Genomic DNA, 22,783 nt, shown 5'->3' on the forward strand with positions numbered 1-22,783 from the left:
GGAAAACTCCCTGATACTGTGCTCTTGAGAAAACATTTCTCGAAACAATTGCCTCTTCCCTGCATTTCCCCCACCTCTCAGATACGATCTCCCTAACAACAAGATCCCTTCCTGATTCACTCAAAAATGTGCTGAAAAAGTAGACTTACCCCATATATACTCGTGTATAAGTCGACCCGCATATAAGTCGAGGCACCTAATTTTACCACAAAAAACTGGGAAAACTTATTGACTTGCGTATAAGTTGAGGGTGGGAAATGCAGCATCAATTGAGGCATCAGTAGGTTAAATGTTTTTGAATATTTATTTCAAAGAAAAACAGTAAACTGGCTCTGTAAGTGGAAAAGCGGGTCAACGAGAACAATATGGAATCAACAATAACTTTAAAAGTACAAAAACCTTAGCTCAACCAGCAACCAAGCTAAAACACAAGAGTTAAAATCCTTCAAAACTGGATTCCTCATCATCATCTGTATGTCCAAATGTAACCCAACTTAGATTTTAAGAGGGATATTATCAGAAATGAAAAATCTACTATTAGCTTCCATTGTAAACAATGGGGGATGGGGCATCCCCTTTGGGGGTCAATAACTTTGGATACGCTGGCCTAAACTTCACCAAACCTGGCTGGTATCATAAAGAGACTCTCCTGCTGATACCAGCCAGGTTTGGTGAGGTTTGGTTCAGAGGGTCCAAAGTTATGGACCCTCAAAAGGGTAGCCCCATCTACTAATAGCTCCCATTGAAAACAATGGGGAATGGGGGCACCTCCTTTGGGGGTCCATAACTTTGGATCCCCTGAACTAAACATTACCAAACTTGGCTGGTATCATCAGAAGAGTCTTCTGAGGGTACCCTGAAATTTTGGTGCCTCTAGCATACAAAATGCGCCCCCTGCTGGCCAGCAAATTAAAAACACAATTTTTTTTAATGACCTGCATATAAGTCGAGGGGAGCTTTTTCAGTGTTAAAAATGTGCTGAAAAATTTGACTTATACATGAGTATATATGGTATACGTGAGTATATAAGGTATTTATATCTCTTTTTTCTCCCAACTTGGGACTTAAAACAGCTTAGAACATCATTCTTCATTCTTCTGTTTTCTCATCAAAACAGTCCTGGGAGGTAGGCTAGGTTGAGTATGTGATACGCCCAAGGTCAGCCAATGAGCTTCCATGGTAGAAGTGGGGATTTGAACCCAAGTTGCTCAAGGTCCTCGTCCAGGACTCTGTCCATTACACCATGCTGGATTTGTTCCTAAATGTGTGAGCCAGTATGACAACAGTACCAGACTTAGACTAGAGAGATGTATTCACTCAGTCATGACATTTTTGGGGTGATCGTGAATCAGTTACTCTCTATCAGAGCCCTTCGGGGATGGGGGCGGTATAAAAGTTTAAGTAATAAATAAATAAATAAATATCAGCAGCATGACCAATCTAACAAGGCAGTTGAGAAGATAAATGGAGGAGGGGGGCATGGATGCTGACATAAGTTCTTGGAAAGAAGGTGAAAGGAGCCATATGAAATTTCAGGGAATGATATGCGCTATTAGCAGTTCTTCACTACCCTGTCCTTCTGAGGTATTCTTAAATGTCATGATTAGTGCTTTAATTTTCTGGCTGTTGAATTGTGAGTTTTGGACCCTGTAGACAACTTCTGTGATTCTTTAAGGCCACTGAAGGCAGGTTCAAAAAAGAACAATAGTCGTGGTTTATTTTATCCTCAAAATGGTTACTATTCTTAAGCGAGTGCAGGCACAGCGCAAAGGTTACAGAACAATACAGCTTCACAGACTTGGTTGAGGCATATATTTTTCTGGTCCACAGGGTACAGTTTCATGAATATACAAGTTAACTCAATTGCTTTCTGAAAACCGCAGAAGTCATTTCACCCCTGAATGGCAACTTTTCAGTCAGAAGTCATTCAAGTGTAAGTTTATTTCTGTCAGAACTCAAAGTCTGGACAAACCAGGTATGACCAGTTTCCTTTTTATGAAGAATAGACTCAATTTATATGCCAGGATTCTGATCCTCACCGTCTGCTCTGTTTTCAAGACAGGCTCTCTAATTTGCCTGTTATCTACAAAGGTCAGTCCTTGTCAGTGGGATGCTATCTAGGTGCTTGAGATTCATTCCTGGAATCGTAGATCTGCTTAAAATAACAAATTGCTGCTGCTATAAAAATATATGTAACCAGCCTGCTATAGGTAACCACTGCCATCTGTGCATTCTTTCCTTGATCCTTGCTTTATGGCTTCACATGCTTGTAGACCACTAGGCTTCCCTTTGTCCTCCTGTCCCATGGGAACTATGTTACATCCTTTATCTCATGGCACAGGAAGCCAGGTGGCTTTCTCATGCTATCTGCCTTGGGGCACCTTAGCTCCAAAGGCTGTTTTTTTTTTTTTTACAAACTCTTGGGAAAATAGGAGGGGGGGTTCTAGTGGGGATAAAGGGGACTATGAATGCCAGCTTCATCGGAACTGGCTTTACCGGTTTGGTTCTTCAATGCCTGTTCAATAAACACGACTGAGCAATACTTCAGAGTCTGTTTATTGGCTTAAGGGTCTGAGACATAACAGTCCTCAACCGTCATTCTTCTTTACTCTCCTTAATTTCCATCCGTTCTTTGAAAGCTGATTGGATGTACTGCATATTTTAAATCTGTGCAGGTCTTAGGGTTGCCGGATTTGGCTATGGAAATGCTTGAAGATTTCAGGGGAGTGCTTGGAGAGGATCTGGGCAAGGGAGGGAGTTTGATGGGGATTTGAGGGCACAGAGTTCACACTCCAAAGCAACCAGGGGAATTGACCTCTGGAGCAGCAGTGGCGTAGGAGGTTAAGAGCTTGTGTATCTAATCTGGAGGAACTGGGTTTGATTCCCAGCTTTGCCGCCTGAGCTGTGGAGGCTTATCTGGGAAATTCAGATTAGCCTGTGCACTCCCACACACGCCAGCTGGATGACCTTGGGCTAGTCACAGCTTCTCGGAGCTCTCTCAGCCCCACCTACCTCACAGGGTGTTTGTTGTGAGGGGGGAAGGGCAAGGAGATTGTAAGTCCCTTTGAGTCTCCTGCAGGAGAGAAAGGAGGGATATAAATCCAAACTCCTCCTCCTCTTCTTCTTCCTCTTCTTCCTCTTCTTCCTCCTCCTCCTCCTCTTCTTCCTCTTCTTCTTCCTCTTCTTCTTCTTCTTCTTCTTCTTCTTCTTCTTCCTCTTCTTCTTCTTCTTCTTCTTCTTCTTCTTCTTCTTCTTCTTCTTCTTCTTCTTCTTCTTCTTCTTCTTCTTCTTCTTCTTCTTCTTCTTCTTCTTCTTCTTCTTCTTCTTCTTCTTCTTCTTCTTCTTCTTCTTCTTCTGTAGTCTGGAGCATAGCTGGAATTCCAGGAGATCTCCAGGCCTCACCCAAGGTTTAGAAACCTTGCTTCTGGTTGGATTGCTTGTTTGGTACCTAAGAGTTGGGGGTGTTGCGTTCTGTGATGGCAGAGCTACTGGAGGTCCCCGGCCCTTCCACAATGCGGCTGGCCTCTACTTGGGCCAGGGCCTTTACGCCACTGGTCCCTCCCTGGTGGAATGCTCTTTCTCCAGCTGTCCAGGCCCTGCAGGACCTTGGTGAGTTCTACAGGGCCTGTAAGACTGAACTGTTCCACTGGGCATTTGATGAGGCTGGCCGTGGACCGGCCACCCCCTCATAACGCCCGCCATATCAGCCATCTCTGGCAGAGCCTGCTGGTTCCATCTTTCGGCGCTGCCAGCCCCTCCTGGCCTTTTAGATCAGGTGCTTCCAATCATGAGCTGTACTGCTATGATGGAGTTATTTGCTGCATTTGGATTTTAACTTTATTTAACTTTATTTATTGTTTTAGATGGTTTATGTATTTATTGGATTAATTGGACTCGTTATGTGATTGTTTGGGGTTGTTGTGAGCTGCCTAGAAACCTTTGGGGATGAGGCGGCCTATGACATTGAATAAAATAAATGAGTTGAACAGCCTCCTGTCCAGCAAGGAAAGGCTAAAAATTTGACCGGTTGAGAAATATTAAATTGTTATATTTTTCTGTTTCAAAAATCCTGACAGCTATAGTGTGCTTTTATTGATCAGGTATGAGGTCTACACCATAACAGCAGTGTAGAAATTGGGGTTGTGACATCTCCCCTGGCCACCAGTATGTGCAAGGGAGGGGGAGGGAGGGTGCCAGGTTGTGCAACCAGTGGAGATTTGGGGAGGATCTGGGAGGGCAGGGCTTGAGGAGGGCAGGGAGCTCAGCGATGTACAATCCTGTAGATCCCACCCTCCAAAACTCCCATTTCCTCCAGAGGAAGTCATCTCTGCAGCCTGGAGATGAGCTTCAATTCCGGGAGATCCCCAGGTCCCACCTGGAGGGTGGCATCCCTAGCAGAGTTGTCTGTTCCATGTAAGTAGGTAAGATCCCAGAGCTATTAACCATGTGAACACTGATTCCACGATCTGAAGTACACCAGGTGTCATCTGGAGATCTCACACAAGGACAAAGACATTGACAATGAAGAAGAAAAGAAGAAGAGTTTGGATTTATATCCCCCCTTTCTCTCCTGTAGGAGACTCAAAGGGGCTTACAATCTCCTTGCCCTTCCCCCCTCACAACAAACACCCTGTGAGGTAGGTGAGGCTGAGAGAGCTCCGAGAAGCTGTGACTAGCCCAAGGTCACCCAGCTGGAGTGTGTGGGAGTGCACAGGTTAATCTGAATTCCCCAGATAAGCCTCCACAGCTCAGGAGGCAGAGTGGGGAATCAAACCCAGTTCTTCCAGATTAGATACATGAGCTCTTAACCTCCTACGCCACTGCTGCTCCTGGAGACACTCCGGATCAAGAAAGTACACCTGCTATGCTCTTTATCCTTTCTTCTGCGTTGCAGAGGCACCAAAACGATTCCAGCCTTTCTCAAAGCAAAAAGGACTTTTAAATTTCCAATCTAGCATTGGCAACCCTAGTAAAGTAGATTACCATCTTACAGAGGGGGATTTGAACTAATCAGATCAGTCACAGATCAGTCGTTGGGATGTGCATCAGTACTCAAATTCCCATTAAGAATGTTAAAATTGGAAAAAAGAATGAAGTTCTACTGAAGTCAATGGAAAACAGCCATTTCCCACTAAAAAGAAGGCAAAGCAGTCACTTGGAAAAAAGCTTTTTCTCACTTTCCCAGTGCCTGTGCCAACCCCTCCAAACAGATGTGGCACAGGTACCGCAACAGCTGTTCAAACCTACTGAGCAAACCTTATCTTTCTGACTAATATACCCCCAAGGAGGCCTAAACGAAACATAAGATTTCCCTCGTCATCTGCCATGCAATTAATCTATCGATCCATTCAGCCTCCACCTTCCTGCTTATTAAGTAAATCTGAACATTAAAGGGTAGAGTGGTGATAAAGTGCCGAATGAATTGCTTGGAAGGGGACAGTGGGAGGACTGTTTTGGCGGGCACAGCTTTAATCAAAAGAAAATGGACAGAGGCAGGAGTGGGGCTTTCTTTTGTGTCAAGCTGAGAGAGAAAAGGGCCAATGTGAAAGTGGTTTCTGTTGTCTGCACCTACTGTGGCTTCCATAAATTAAGACAGATGTCAATCTGAGACTCCCCCACCCCAGCAAAACCAGGGAAACACTCGTTTTCCATCACCCCTGGAACTAGGGTTGCTGTTCATTCCCATCACCCCTTCCCCTCCTCCCTTGCATGCCACCCCTCACTCACTCCCCTCCCACCCTCCCCTTCTCTTGCCACCCCTCCCTTTCCCCCTCTCTCTACTAGGGTGAATGGGCCATGTCCAGATACTGCCCCCTCCTCTTCCCTCCCTTCCCTTGCATGCCACCCCACACTTCCTCCCCTCCCCTTCCCTTGCATGCCACCCCTCCTTCCCCTCCCCCTTCCTATGCTAGGTTGGGTGGGCCATGTCCAGATGTCGGGCCCCAAAATAATTAGCAAATCCCTACATAATTTTTTTGCATACTCTTAAATGTGCTGGCGGGTACCCCTGGGGTACATATACCCCAGGTTGGGAACCACTGCACTATGGGAAAGTTGGAAAAGTTCTGAGTTGTTATGTCTCTAAAATGGTCCAGGTCAAAACTGGCATTCATGAATAGCAGCTTGATTTCTTGGCACCCACGAGGCCCCTTCAACTTGCTGCTGCAAAAATTCACAAGCCCCAAACTGGAGCTTGACATTTGCCTTTATCAAAGGCGCAAAAGGCCTTTCAAATTTTCAACTTGTCATTCTGAATATTACAAGCCGTGGCTGAAAAATTTGTCAGCCGAAACAAAACAAGAGTTTTTATTTGGAATGAGGTGGGAAACACTGCATTTGCTCTCAGCCCTGCTTTACTGACCCTGCGGTCCCGTTGTAAAAAACTCCCAATTGGACAATATGTGATAGGGTTTCCAACTGCTGGTTAGGACATTCCTGGAGATATGGGGGCGGAGCCTAGAGAGGGTGGGGTTTGGGGAGGGAAGTGACCTCAGTGGGGAATAATGTCATAGAGTCCACATTCCAAAGTGGCCATTTTCTCCAGAGGGACTGATCTCTGTCCCCTGGAGATCATTTGTAATTTCAGGAGATCTTTAACCCCCACTGGAAGACTAGCAACTATAAGTACCATTTTACTTGTTTCTTGTGTCATGGACTGTCATTGACAGGTGGCCAAAAAACTTGGGCCGGTTGTGCGTACAATGTTACAGCTGATTTCCAGACTAAACAGACCAGTTTCCTTGGAAGAAGAAGAAGAAGAGTTTGGATTTATATCCCCCCTTTCTCTCCTTGTAGGAGACTCAAAGGGGCTGACAATCTCCTTGCCCTTCCCCACTCACAACAAACACCCTGTGAGGTAGGTGGGGCTGAGAGAGCTCCAAAGAACTGTGACTAGCCCAAGGTCACCCAGCTGGCGTGTGTGGGTGTGCATTTGAATTTCCCAGATAAGCCTCCACAGCTCAGGCGGCAGAGCGGGGAAGCAAACCCCGTTCCTCCAGATTAGAACGCACCTGCTCTTAACCACTACGCCACTGCTGTTCCTAGGAGAAAACAGTTCCTTGGATGGTGGACTCTACAGCATTGTACCTTGGTGAAGCTCTTTCTCCCCCCTCCCCCCTCCCGGTTGCACCCAGGGATTTCCTAACCTCAAATCTCATAAGAAAATTCAGGGGGATACACATAAAAGAGATTCTGGCAAGAGGCTAGGAAGACAGAAAGAATACAATGCTTTGAGGGTAACCAAACAGGGTGATGGAAAGGAAGATGTTCAGGTAAGACATGGCCCAGGTGAAGGATCTTTCTTTGCCACATCCTGATATCCGTTGGTTTTAATTCTCTCAAGTGCAGAGGCCGGTTGGAAAGATTCCCACTTTACACTGAAAATGTGCCATGTGGCTTCCTATCTGCCTTCAATGTCTGCCAACTGTTGGGAAGCAAGACTCCTTTGCCGACTCCTTCTGCCACCTGTCACTGTTATACCATCCAGGTGTCTGAAAAACCTTCACCCCTCCCCCCCCCCGCGCAAACATTGTCTGTCTTGTTCCTTCACTGAGCCCTGGTTTATTTATAAAGAATCTGGTGCATTTGGCTAACATTTCTCAAAGCATTGCTCCCTTCCCCCCCCCCCCCCAAACTTCTATTAAGTGAGGCAGAAGTACAGGATAAACACAGCCCTGGCAAAAGAAGACATGGATACTGCCTGGAAAGCCAAGTATTACTTTGCCAGCCAGTTCAGCAAAGGTGGCTTTTGTGCATCCAGTTTTGGAGTTGATAAATGAAGGTGTTCCAACACACACACAAAAATTCCCATGCCTTTTGGATAGTTTTGAATCTCAGGCTCCTTCCGCACATGCAGAATAATGCACTTTCAAACTGCTTTCAGTGCTCTTTGAACCTGTGCGGAATAGCAAAATCCACTTGCAAACAGTTGTGAAAGTGGTTTGAAAACACATTATTTTGTGTGTGCGGAAGGGGCCTTAGCTACAGCAATCAGTATTTAGCAGCGCTGCATTTCCAGTGTCATCTAGGCTTCCCATTTACCCACTCATGGTGGGCAATTACCAGCCCCATAGTGGGCAATTACCAGCCTCCTGAGAAATTGAAAAGCAGAGGAAAATAAAACAGCCTACACATAGTGGTGTTCTAGGAATTTCCCCTGATTTCTATGGTAATAACCATAAAGACAAAGAGGAGCAGCCCACAGCATCACCTGGAGATGACATCCCGTTTTCCCCCCTTGTCAGACACTGCCAGCAAAGTCTCCTGAAGTGCTGGGGATCCAAATAATTCATGCCCATGGTGGCTGGCAAGGAGCAGGAACTCAACTGAGACTAGAGTTGCCAACCTTCAGGGAGTGACAAAGATCAGTGGAAGAGGAACTCTGTGGCATTGTACCCTATTGAAGTCCCTCTGCTCCCCTAACCTCACCAGCGGGTGCACTCTGATCTGGAGGAACCGGGTTTGATTCCCAGCTCTGCCACTTGAGTTGTGGAGGCTTATCTGGGGAATTCAGATTAGCCTGTACACTCCCACACATGCCAGCTGGGTGACCTTGGGCTAGTCACAGCTTTTCGAGCTCTCTCAGCCCCACCCACCTCACAGGGTGTTTCTTGTGAGGGGGGAAGGGCAAGGAGATTGTAAGCCTCTTTGAGTTTCCTATGGGAGAGAAAGGGGGGATATAAATTCAAACGCCTCCTCCTCCTCCTCCTCCTCCTCCTCCTCCTCCTCCTCCTCCTCCTCCTCCTCCTCCTCCTCCTCTTCTTCTTCTTCTTCTTCTTCTTCTTCTTCTTCTTCTTCTTCTTCTTCTTCTTCTTCTTCTTCTTCTTCTTCTTCTTCTTCTTCTTCTTCTTCTTCTTCTTCTTCTTCTTCTTCTTCTTCTTCTTCTTCTTCTTCTTCTTCTTCTTCTTCTTCTTCTTCTTCTTCTTCCTCTTCCTCTTCCTCCTCCTCCTCCTCAGGCCCCATCCCCGAAATCTCCAGATATTTCTCAGCCCAGAGCCAGCAACCCCAGCTGAGTTCTTCTTCATGAACAATAGATGTTCTGCATGCAGCCTTAGCCTCATCCCAGCCTCCATGAAGTCAGGGGCCAGCAGTTTAGCTATCTGTATGCTTATCCACCCACCCGTCCGTAAGAAAGCTGACGTTCTCCAGTGTCTACATCATAATCGGGGGTTTATGCAGTTGTTGACCTGGAAGAAAGGACTCATCCCCAAGATTATCTTTTCTGGCAGTAACACCGATTCCTTCTCAAATATTTACTGCGGATATAGGATTGAACTGGTCAGCTCAAAGCCCTTGTTTAGCCCTTTTGCCTCAAAAATATGCAGCTGAATTATTACTCCCCACCCCAAATCTCCTGATCTGTTGGAGCAACTAATCTCGCGCCAACAGGAAAGCTTTCCTGCTGCCATCTTGATCATAGATAAGCATTTTCCTTTTTCTTTCTTCTGTACAATAGTTTAATTCCTCTCTGCTTGCACAGAAGACTGGAATTTAAAAAACCTTTGAATATGTCATCTGGAGGCCAGAGAGAGGAGAGTTTTTCGATTGCTCTGTTGTACACATGGAAACGCTGGAAAGACTTGGGGGGGGGGGAAGCAGTTCAGAACGTGCTTTGACTAGAGAAATGTAAATGTGATGTCAGCAGAAACAAGAAGCGCTTCTTCTATATACCAGTGGACATAAGAACATAAGAACATAAGAACAAGCCTGCTGGATCAGACCAAAGTCCATCTAGTCCAGCTCTCTGCTACTCGCAGTGGCCCAAAAGGTGCCTTTGGGAGCTCACATGCAGGAGATGAAAGCAATGGCCTTCTGCGGCTGTTGCTCCCAATCACCTGGTCTGTTAAGGCATTTGCAATTTCAGATCAAGGAGGATCAAGATTGGTAGCCATAAATCGACTTCTCCTTCATAAATCTGTCCAAGCCCCTTTTAAAGCCATCCAGGTTAGTGGCCATCACCACCTCCTGTGGCAGCATATTCCAAACACCAATCACACGTTGCGTGAAGAAGTGTTTCTTTTTATTAGTTCTAATTCTTCCCCCCAGCATTTTCAGTGGATGCCCCCTGGTTCTAGTATTGTGAGAAAGAGAGAAAAATGTCTCTCTGTCAACATTTTCTACCCCATGCATAATTTTGTAGACTTCAATCATATCCCCCCTCAGCCGCCTCCTCTCCAAACTAAAGAGTCCCTAACGCTGCAGCCTCTCCTCATAGGGAAGGTGCTCCAGATCCAGTGGCGTAGATCCAGTGGCGTAGCACCAAGGGAGAGGGGGGGCACAATGTACCGGGTGCACGCCATTACGGGGGTAGGCAGTGGCGTGGCAGGGGCACAGGGCAAATGAGTGCCCCAGGCGCAGTTCCACCTAGCTGTGGCCCTGGACAGATCTTGTTTCCCACCTTAGGCTCGTTCCATAGTAGAAAAACTTCTGATATGGACACTCTCACCAGTGACTAGACTCTAGTTCAGACCTGGGCATTATACGGCCTGCGGGTCACATCCAGCCCGCTGGATGACCCTGACTGGCCCCCCTGCCATGCTGGGGAGCAAGGCGCCTTTGAAAGTCCCGCAGAAGCCAGTTGCCTTGGCTGCCGGCTTCTGCGGGGCTTTCAAAAGCGCCTCGCCCCCCTGCCTTTTGGCCCAGCCCTCCACAATATTTTCTGTTTCTTATGCGGCCCCATGGAAAAAATAATTGCCCACCCCTGCTCTAGTTAAACGAAAAGGCTGTAGCAGTATTGTATATCACAGGAGATAGGAGTGATCATTTCGAAAAAGAAAGCCCCAATTCCTTTCATTTTCTCAGATTCATGGCCGCTGAAAGCTGGCAGCTGTGCCATCCGCTTCTCCAGTGCATCAACCCGACTACAGGTCGTACCTTTTCATTTTTAAAAAATTTGCTCGAGGGGAAATCCAAAGGTATAGACGTCATCTTTCACAGTGATGGGTAGTGTAAACTATTGAAGTCTCTGGCAGAAAATGATAAAATTAAATGACTTCTGGTCCGACAGGCACCATTCTGTAAATCACCGAAGGCTGAAGGTAATTCTGAGCAACAAAACAAAGCAGTGCGGGGAAATGGATTGCTCACAACACTTTCATGGTAACTCACTGATCAGGTCACTGTACGCAGACTTTTTCTAGGAAAAAAAGGGACTTGGTCACTGTGATGCATTCCCTGGTGTTCTCCTGGCTAGACTACTGTAATACACTATATGCGGGCCTGTTCTTGAAGACTATTTGGAAGCTGCCACTGGTATGGGATAAAACATTCAGATGGGAGCAATAAGGGACCATGACGCCCTGTCATTGGACATTCCATCCCTGCCCTGGAACAGCTCCAGGGCTGCAGGAGCCCTCTCACCCTCCCCACAGCAAGCCCGCTCAATCTCCCTCCACCCCTAGTAAGCCCTCCTGGCCTCCCCTCCCACCCACAGCGACCAACCTGGCCCCAAACAAGCCCCTTTTGCCACCCACCCACCCAGCCTCTCCCACCCCTGAAAGACAAGGCAGACAGAGGCTGCCTCAAGCCTTCCCATCCCTCTGCCCACCCTCTTCCCCCCCCGAAGGCAAGTTGGGAAAACCCAGTCCCCTACCTGCCCTCACCCCCTGCCCAGAGGTGGGATCCAACCAGTTCTCACCACTTCTCTAGAAGTGGTTAACTAATTTTTTCTGAGCGCCGAGAAGGGGTTACTAAAGCAACCTCCCTGCCCAATAGGGACTGGAGGTGTGTGTGTGCGGCGGTGCCACTGTTTGAATCCCACCACCATCTGAACCTGTTACTAAAATTTTTGGATCCCACCACTGCCTCTGCCCTATCTAGGCCCACTGTATTTCTTACCCTATGGCGGACTTTACTGCCAGTTTATCTAATAGGTCTGTGTTCGGATCTTTTTCCTGTGAGCTCAGGGTGGCGTACACCATTCTCCCTTTTCTTCATATGGACCACCAAGCTCTTTACGATCCAGTCCAAAGAACTTTGGAAGGTTCTAGCTGCTGACTGTTATACTGGTGGGAACTGTGAAGAGGGATATCTCTCTGCGGTTCTGTTTTGGAACTGGATGTTAAATACCCACCTGTTGAGAGAGGGTGCTAGCAACTGTGTCTATTGATTGACTACTTCCAATGGACATCTTTGGAATACCACCCTACGTCTGGAATACTGTCTTGATAAATGGCTATTCAATTTCTGTGCTCTAATCTCCTTGGAGTTAGCTCTTTCACCATTTCTTTTCTCTGCTGAAAGAGCATTGGATATTGACTTGCTTTGTTGTATGGACAATGTGCCATACATCCGGGGGAGGGCGGTATACAAGTATAACAAACAAACAAACAAACAAACAAACAAACAAACAAACAAACAAACAAACAAACAAACAAACAAACTGTGGTTCAAGATTGAGCCTTGCTTCCATCACGACTGACCACTTTTCCAAGCTATTTATTTTTTATAATATTCTTCTATTAATTTCAGTTAACCTGTCAGCATCTCTCTAGATATTGCCAGATAATTTTCCTTGCCTTTCCTTTTTTTTAAGGAAAGAAAATAACTTGATCTATAAACTTTCCTGTCCCCAAAACTCAAGTATCTGCTTTAATCAAGTCTAACTTTCATTCTTGGGTTAATTGCTTCTCTGCGTTGGTGCAATCATTAGTCTTTGATGATGTCCATTCTTTGAAGGTGTCCATTCGTTAAGAAAAGGCCTTTTTTGCATACGTAAAAAATGTGGTTCATTAAAGTTTTGCAGCAAAATGTATCCCCATGGGCAGCTGTTGATGCATACCAGCCCTAGGAACGCATGGCATATGTACTAAAAGAGCTTCAGTGAACACTGTTGGGGTCAAGTTCCATTAAAAGGGTTGTCTAGCATGTTTAAAGCCCTATTATTTCATTGCCAATTGGAAATTCGGTGAAATTCCTCTGATGACGTGCATAGGAGTCTGAGGTGCATCTTTCTCTCGACCAAAACAGTGATAATGATATAAACGACATTAAAAATATGCTTGTTTTTGTCTAAAAAGAGGGTATAATGCAGTGGTGGGATTCAAATAATTTAACAACCAGTTCCGGTGGTGCAATTCAAGTAATTTAACAACTTATTGTATTGTCGAAGGCTTTCACGGCCGGAATCACTGGGGTGCTGTGTGGTTTCCGGGATGTATGGCCCTGTTCTAGCAGCATTCTCTCCTGACGTTTCGCCTGCATCTGTGGCTGGCATCTTCAGAGGATCTGATGCCAGCCACAGATGCAGGCGAAACATCAGGAGAGAATGCTGCTAGAACACGGCCATACATCCCGGAAACTACACAGCACCCCAATTTAACAACTGTTTGATTACAAGCACCATTTTAACAACCGGTTCTGCCGAAGTGGCGCTAACCTGCTGAATCCCACCACTGGTATAATGTCTACATCCTAGGAAAATGCTGGGAAGCATGTTTGATGGGAAAACAAGCAAAAAAGTGGGTAGAAAAAAATACCCACAATGAACAAAACACATATAAAAAGGCTACATAGCCTTAGATATATTCAGTGTACAGTGTGACCAGATATACATTCTCATACAGTGGGCAAACTGGACAAATGTGGATCTAAAATTGCCACTGAATTTCAAACAATTGGAAGTAAAATATCAGGGCGAATACTGACCTCTCAGAAAGAAACATCTGAGTAATTTCAAGGGAAAGCAAAACATTTTGATAAGGTGAGTGACATTCCTCGGGGGAGATTGCTACACATGCCCATGGCGTCTGAAGCCATAATTCTTTACACATATATACACAATTCCCCCACCGAGCCCTCAATAATTCATCTCTCCCTCTACCACTCAAAAGTTGCCAAAGGAAAGAGCTACATTCTTCATTCAGTTCCCTTGTTTATGTTCTGTATAATAGTTGACACGGTGAGGCAGTAAAAACTTTTCTTGGAAAAGCCATCTCTTTGGGGAAAGGCATGACAAATCAGATAGAACAGGAGCAAATATCCCCAGGGCGCCATTTATTGCATAGAGTATGTCTATGAGTTGAAATTTTCTTTCAGACAGTGCGGCCATTTCTTTTGGGCAGAAGACGAATACATTCCTCTCTCAGCTGCCTTCCATGGCAGCCCTCACTCTGACCCTGTTTCCTCCTTCAGACATCTTGTCAGGCTGTGGAAGAGCCCTTCTGCCTCAGCCTTCAGAGGGATACCACATGTTCCCTCACAGATATAATATATACGTCCACTCTCTTGTCCCTTTGCCGAAACGTAATCCCCTCAGCAACAACAACATAACCTGATAAAGGTCACTCCTCTCGCCGCGTTGCAAATAATTGAAAGGGAATAGAACAGAGGAAAGGAAAACAGGAAGGGGTTGCTTTAAAGCTATTCAGCCACAAAGGATTTTTTTTTAAAAAATGAACAAACAACAGTTCCTCACACCCACTCCTTGGTCAAGCAGAAATCCTTGATGCTAAGCCGATTTAATTGCCCAACTTTAAAGTCCTTTTCAGCGAAGGGGCCGTGCGCGCTGTCGAGCCCTCTGGGACATTGTCGGATGTGTAAGAAAGGAGTTATCTGGTATGAAACCAGGTTGCATTCATGTTCAGCTGGGATTCCACGAGAGGAGTTGAAAGGCCGAGCGATGTGGGTTTTGTTGGCAAGGAGAAAGGACAGTTAAATTAGGCAGTTCAGAATTGGATTTCTCTCTCTCTTGATATCTCTGCATCCTTGTAATCTCCCCCTTGCAAAAGCACAGTAGGGCGGTTTTCCAATGTTCTCTGTAGTGTACCCTCCAGCGTAAAAAACTCTTACCCAGGAATGGCAATCACATCCACTTGATAAAAGGTACACTCCGACAAACACTTACTGGAGTGTCATTAAACTCAGTAGGGCTTATTTGCATGTAAGGATTTATCAGACTGCTCCTTTAGCTACAGTCTGATCCCCCTATAGTGACAAATTAGGGTTGGAGATTTGGACAGTCCAAATCTGGATTTTTACCGAATCTGCACTGATTCGGACAGATTCGGACGAGCAGGATCCGAATCTGAGCTGTCCGAATCCTATCAGATCCGAATCCATGGGATTCGGATCACCAGCCGAATTGCGTTTTTATTTTTTGGTGTTTTTTCACGTTTCTGCCTGCAGGGGGCGCATTTTTAAACATATCGGCACCAAATTTTCAGGGTATCATCAGGAGACTGTCCTGATGATATCCCCCAAGTTTGGTGCAGTTTGGTTTGGGGGGGCCAAAGTTATGGACCCCCAAAAGGGGTGTCCCTATCCCCCATTCGTTCCAATGGGAACTAAGGAGATAAGAGCTACCCTTTTGAGGGTCCATAACTTTGGCCCCCCTGAACCAAACTGCACCAAACTTGGAGGGCATCATCAGGACAGTCTCCTGATGATACCCTGAAATATTGGTACCAATATATCTACAAATGCACCCCCTGCAGGCACCCCCAGAAATTTGCACAAGATTCTTTGTTCTGCAGTGACTTAGCTGCATTGCTGTCAATGGGGAATTTCTGATAGAGGGCTGTGGAGTGCACATTTTTCATGGTAAACCCACAAAACTTTCAGGGTATATTCAGGAGAGTCTCTGGACGACACCATCCAGGTTTGGGGAACTTTGCTTCAGGGGGCAGTGGGAGATGGGCCTTACCCTTTTTGGGTCCCATAGAATTAAACCCCCTGAAGCAAAATTTCCCCCCTGACCATACCTTCAGAAATGTGAACCTCACAGCCCTCTACCAGAAATTCCCCATTGACAGCAATATAGCTAAGTCACTGCAGAACAAAGAATCTTGGGCAAATTTCTGGGGGTGCCTGCAGGGGACGCATTTTGAGATGTATCGGCACCAAATTACCAGGGTATCATCAGGTGACTGTCCTGATGATGCCCACCAAGTTTGGTGCAGTTTGGTTCAGGTATGGGCCCTCAAAAGGGGTGCAACTATCCCCCATTGTTTCCAATGGGAGCTGATAGGGGATGGGGGCTACACCTTTGAGAGTCCATAACTTTGGCTCCCCTGAACCAAACTGCACCAAACTGTGGGGGTATCATCAGGACAGTCTCCTGATGATACCCTGAAAGTTTGGTGTCACTAGCTTCAAAAATGCTGGTTTGCGTGTTTCACCACTCACTCACTCCAGCAGGCTTCATGTGCAGGAGCGGTGAAACATGCAAACCGGAATTTTTTAAGCTAGTGGCACCAAATTTCAGGGTATCATCAGGAGACTGTCCTGATGACACCCCCAAGTTTAGTGCAGTTTGGTTCAGGGGGGGCAAAGTTATGGACCCTCAAAGGGGGGCCCCTATCCCCCATTGTTTCCAATGGGAGCTAAGGAGATTGTGGCTACAATTTTGAGGGTCCATAACTTTGGCCCCCCTAAACCAAACTGCACCAAACTTGGGGGTGTCATCAGGACAGTCTCCTGATGATACCCTGATATTTTGGTGCTGATATGTCTAAAATGCGCCCCAGGCACCCCCAAAAATCTGCCCAAGATTCTTTTTTCTGCAGTGACTTCTGCATTGCTGTCAATGGGGAATTTCTGGTGGAGGGCTGTGGGGTGCACATTTATCAAGGTACAGTCACAAAACATTCAGGGTATCTTCAGGAGAGTCTCTGGATGACACCATCCAGGTTTGAGGAACTTTGCTTATGGGGGCAGTGGGAGATGGACCCTACCCATAACATTGAACCCCTTGAAGCAACGGTCACCAAACCTGAATGGTGTCATGAAGAGACTCTCCTGAAGACACCCTGAAAGTTTTGTGGGTTTACCATGAGAAATGTGCATTCCACAGCCCTCCCACAGAAATTTCCCATTGGCTGCAATGGAGACAGCCAGCCACTACAGAGCACAGAATCTGGGGAAATTTCTTTGGGTGACTGTGAGGGGTGCAGTTTTAGAGCTACTGTCACCAAAATTGCAGGGTATCATACAAGTACTGTCCTTATGATGCTCCCCAAGTTTGGTGAAGTTTGGTTCAGGGGGTCCAAAGTTATGGACCTTCAAAAGTGTAGCCCCCATCTCCTGTTAGCTTCCATTGGAAACAATGGGGGATGGGGCACCCCTTTTGAGGGTCAATAACTTTGCCCCCCCCGAACCAAGCTTCATTAAACTTGGGGACAATCATCAGGACAGTCTCCAGATGATATCCTGAAAGTTTAGTGCTGCTAGCTTTAAAATTGCGCCCCCTGCAGGCCAAAACGTGTAAAAACACCAAAAATTCAAAAAATAATAAAACGGACCCGAATTTTTCGGATTTACCCGAATTTCCGGGCATATCCGAATTGGCTATGATTCGGATTCGGGCATACAAATCATTTTATGCCCCAAAATACCCAAATCCGAATTTTACCGAATTTTTTTAGTATTGACCAACCCTAGTGACAATTTTCATTTTTTTTGATGTGTCGACAATCCCCTGTGTGAAAATCTTCTTGTGGATCATTGAGAACATTTGTCAAAGCTTCTTTCCTATCTACTTTTGTTTTCTTTCACCAGAAGAAAAATGTTATTCATGCCAGTTTTTTTATGTTGCAACTAATATAATGATGGTGTGCTGCCAAGTCCCAACCATCTCGTGGTGACTCTAGGACCATGGTGTTTTCAAGGCAAGGGATGAGCAGAGGTGGTTTGTCTTTGCCCAGAAATTTCAGTCTGAGCAGAGGTGGTTTGCCTTTGCCCAGGAATTTCAGCCTGAGCAGAGGTGGTTTGCCTTTGCCCCAGAATTTCAGTCTGAGCAGAGGTGGTTTGCCATTGCCCAGGAATTTCAGTCTGAGCAGAGGTGGTTTGCCTTTGCCAGGAATTTCAGTCTGAGCAGAGGTGGTTTGCCTTTGCCCAGGAATTTCAGTCTGAGCAGAGGTGGTTTGCCTTTGCCCAGGAATTTCAGTTTGAGCAGAGGTGGTTTGCCTTTGCCTTCCTTTGCACAGCAATTTCAGTCTTCCTTAGTGGTCTCCCGTCTAAGCACTGAATGTGGTCAACACTTGCTTAGCTTCCAAACACTGACAAGAAAGGGGTAGACCAACGATTCCCAACCAGGGTTCCATGGCACCCTGGGGTGCCGCGGCAATGCTACTGGCCCCCCTCACTTTTGTGGTGTCTCTTGCCGGCACCAGCAAGGATATGGAGCTGGCCCAGGGGGTAGGGTCTGCCACAAGGTCAGCAGCCACTTCTCACCCACCCTGTGTGCTTCCCTTCACCCTGGGAGGTGAAGGTGGGGGGAGAATGGCAAGGGTACTGTGAGATATGAAGAGTGAGGTCAAGGGTACCGTGACGTCGAAAAGGTTGGAAAACACTGGGCTAGACCAAACTCTCCAGCTGCTAGATGTTAACATTATGACTGAGCAAATATCTGCTATTCAGTTTCTTTGTACAGAGTTCATATTTTTGTCTGATGTTTTGGTTCTCTGTTTCACAGATGTAGGTCAAATACATTTTAAATGGCATTTATTCATGCCCCTGTACATTATATTTATATATATGTATGTATGTATAATACACAAATAACATATATTGCGGATGTGCTGATGCACAAATAGTGTGAAAAGGGTTATGAGTAACTGAAAAAAATCCATAAAGGAAACAGAAAATGATGTTAAAATAGAGAATCATGGTTTCAATTTGTGGAAGGGAGAGGTGAGATTGAAATGGGATTTGGGGTCAAACTGTTAGCTGGAGCTGGCCGCGTGCGAGCGGAAGGGGGAGGCCACTTGAGGACAAAGTCCCTAGGAGGCCTGTTGCTTGAAGAAAAAGAAAATATATTCTTTGTTGTTAAAGAAATCGATACTGTGCTAGCAGAAGAGACAATGTGTTTGGATTCGTACCCCACTTTTCTCAACCATAAGGAGTCTTAACGGGGCTTACAAATGCCTTCCCTTTCTCTCCCCACAACAGATATCTTATGAGGTAGGTGGGGTGGAGAGAGTTCTGAGAGAACTGGGACAAGCCCAAGGTCACCTAGCAGGCTGCGTGTGGCGGAGTGGGGAAACAAATCCAGTTCGCAAGATACGAGTCCGCCGCTCATGTGGAAGAGGGGGGAATCAAACCTGGTTCTCCAGATTAGACTCCACCTGTTCTTAACCACTACACCACACTGGCTAGGAAAGGTGAGATAGCCATTCTAAGGAAGAGATGAAGAGAAATACAGAAAGTTTATGTTTCCTTCTCAGATGTCAGAGAGAGAGAGCACCCAGGAGGTGGGAGCTGGAGGGAAGGAAGTCCCCAAGATCAGCAATCTGGGTAACAGAGGAAAGGCAAGATAAAAGCAGATAGAAGGCTGCTAGCAAAGGCCTGCCCACTTTGGCAGAGTGAGCCAAAGGCCTGCCCACTTTGCTACCCTGTTTCCCCCAAAATAAGACATCCCCTTAAAATAAGACGTAGTAGAGGTTTTGCTGAAGTGCTAAATGTAAAGCATCCCCCGAAAGTAAGACGTAGCAAAGTTTTTGTTTGGAAGCATGCCCGTCGAACAGAACACCAGAGCATGCAGCTCTGGAGCAGAAAAATAAGACATCCCTTGAAAATAAGACATAGCGCATCTTTTGGAGCAAAAATTAATATAAGACACTGTCTTATTTTCGGGGAAACACAGTAGCTCTGCTGCTCTTCCCACAATACCAATGTGCTTGGTGCAAAGGGATATCACATTGTCCTTTACTTCTATCTCGAACAACAGGGGTGAAAAATCCAAAAGTACCCATAGCTAAAGAATTCTGGTTCTATGTATTGTCAAAGGCTTTCATGGCCGGAATCACTGGGGTGCTGTGTGGTTTCTGGTCTGTATAGCCGTATTCTAGCAGCATTCTCTCCTGACGTTTCGCTTGCATCTGTGGCTGGCATCTTCAGAGGATCCTCTGAAGATGCCAGCCACAGATGCAGGCGAAACGTCAGGAGAGAATGCTGCTAGAACACGGCCATACAGCCTGGAAACCACACAGCACCCCAATTCTGGTTCTTACTTGGATCACACAACCAGATCTCAAAAGGTAAGAGGGTTTGGCCCTAGTGATGATGAGAGACCACCACTGGTGGATGAGAGACCACCAAGGATGTTCAGAGTTGCTACCCAGAGGCAGGCAATGGCAAATCATCTCTGTTTGTCTCTTGCTTTGACAACCCTCTGGCATCACCCTAAGTCAGGAGCAACTTGACGGCACTTTTTTGCACTATAAATATAGCAGGTTCGTGTGTTAATGTGGCTCAGGGTTTTCATGTTCCTTTCTACTGGCAGTCTCTCCTTGGGATGACGATCTATCTTTTGAGAGTGTGACGGATTCTCCATATGCTCAGCATCACCTGTGTATAAAGAAGTTCTCAAATGAAGACCGAGGTGCGCCAGACCAAGCATGAAGATTTTTGGCATCGTTTTAGTGGATGTCAGCAGCTTTTTGCACTGACCTTAGGTTGTCAGAGTCAGCTCTTTCAGACCTGGGCACTGCTACAAAACAATGCTCCATAGACAGTCTGGTGCAGCATCTTACAGAAGTCCAGGGACAGCAATCGCTGAACAACATTAAGTTGATGTTTGCTCTATTCAAAATAGAATCCAGAAGAAGAGTTTGGAGCTATATCCCACCTTCCTTTCCTGTAAGGAGACTCAAGGTGGCTTGCAAGCTCCTTTCCATTCCTCTCCCCACAACAGACACCTTGTGAGGTAGGTGGGGCTGAGAGAGTTCTGAGAAAACTGTGACAAGCCCAAGGTCATCCAGCAGGAATGTAGGAGTGTGGGAACACATCTGTTTCACCAGATAAGCCTCTGCCACTCAGGTGGAGGAGTGGGGAATCAAATCTGGTTCTCCAGATTAGAATCCACTTGCTCCTAACCATTACGCCACTAAACCACGATGACTCGGACTGAAAGAAAAGGTTTTGCATGACTGACATAAATATTTGCACACTGCTTCTCGATGTTATTTGCAAAACCTCTCTCTCTCCCACCCCCAATTTTAGGTAGGTTAGACCAAAAGTGAGTGACTAACCCAAGATGAGCTTCCCTTATATTATAGTTTTTTAAATTTGGTTCTCCCAGATCATAGTCCAACATTCCCAGCATTGGTTCTCATGGTCCATGAATGCATCGGTGAATAAGAGGCATCCAGGAGTGACTGAAAATCTCAGTTTTCCATTTAGATTACAAAAAAAGTTGCCAGTCTTTGCTGTTGAGGGCTCATTCCACACATGCAGAATAATGCACTTTCAAACTGCTTTCAGTGCTCTTTGAAGCTGTGCGGAATAGCAAAATCCACTTGCAAACAGTTGTGAAAGTGGTTTGAAAATGCATTATTTTGCGTGTGCGGAAGGGGCCGAAGAGACAGTTCACAAATTAGAAGAAGAGTTTGGATTCATATCCATAAGGAGTCTCAAAGCAGCTTACAAACTCCTTCCCTCTCCCTCCCCACAATAGACACCTCGTGAGAGAGGTAGAGCTGAGAGAGTTTGGAGAGAACTGTGATTAGCCCAAGGTCACCCAGCAGGCTTCATGTGTAGGAGCTGGGAAACAAACCCAGATCGCCAGATTAGAGTCTGCCACTCATGTGGTGGAGTCGGGAATCAAACTCAGTTTTCCTGATTAGAGTCCACCGGCTCTTAACCACCACACCACTCTGGCTCTCAGAGGATGTCCAGGGTTGATAACATAGAGGGAGGCAAGAGCTAACCACTTCTGTGTCTCTTGCCTTGAACGCTTTTTGAACGGGTTCACCAGCCATCATTTGATGGTACATCATTCATTATTTAATCCTTGATTGTGTTCAGTTCTGGATTGTTCTATTTCTGAGTCCTTCAACTTTTGCTCCATTGTTAGCTGAGTTTGATGAGATGAGACATTGTAAATGAATACATGTTGATAATATCTCTCTCCCGCACCTCCCTGTCTACTTTCACCTCTGCCTCTCTGCCTCTCTGTCTACTTCTACCTCTCTACTTCTATCGCCGCTCTGTCTCTGTGTCGATCTCCTCTATCATCTCTATCTCTGTCTCTGTTTGTATATGATTGTCTTTATGTGTCACTACCAAATGGAAGCCAAACAGCCATAAGAAAGACATCATCATCATCATCATCATCATCATCATCATCATCATCATCATCATCATCATCATCATCTTCATCATCTTCATCACCATCACCATCACCATCACCATCACCATCACCATCACCATCACCATCACCATCACCATCACCATCACCATCACCATCACCATCACCATCACCATCACCATCACCATCACCATCACCATCACCATCACCATCACCATCACCATCATCATCATCATCTACATGGGAGACTGAGCAAATCCTACCAACCCCTCCACAAGTTCCTGAGCTCCAAGAATGGCTGATTCACCCATTGATAAATGGGGAAAAAATGTAGGTAAGCAACCATCTCTAGGCGAACCAGATCCAATCAGATCTCAAGAGATAAGGAAAGTCAGCCCTAGTTAGTAATGGATGAGAAACCATTGAGGAAGACAGCGGTTGCTATTCGGAGGAAGGCAAACCACCTCTGGCCATCTGTTGCCTTGAAAACCCTATGGGGGTCACCATAAATCAGGTGCAACATGATAGCCATTCCCATCAACAAGCCACAACCTTGTACCTTGCAAAGCAGAGGGAAATAACACCCTTGAATTAGTTGTAAGTTATTTAGTGCCTACCAGTGGAACTGAGTTCACGCTGAACCTGAGCTAGCAAAACTTATAATGGAGGAGCATCATTCATTGTTGAAAGGGCACAGACACACTTTCTAATCCCGTCAGCATAAAAAAAATCCTCTTGGACATCCCATTAGCTGATGCT

This window comes from Sphaerodactylus townsendi, linkage group LG08 (assembly GCF_021028975.2).
Source record: "Sphaerodactylus townsendi isolate TG3544 linkage group LG08, MPM_Stown_v2.3, whole genome shotgun sequence".
Lineage (NCBI taxonomy): Eukaryota > Metazoa > Chordata > Lepidosauria > Squamata > Sphaerodactylidae > Sphaerodactylus > Sphaerodactylus townsendi.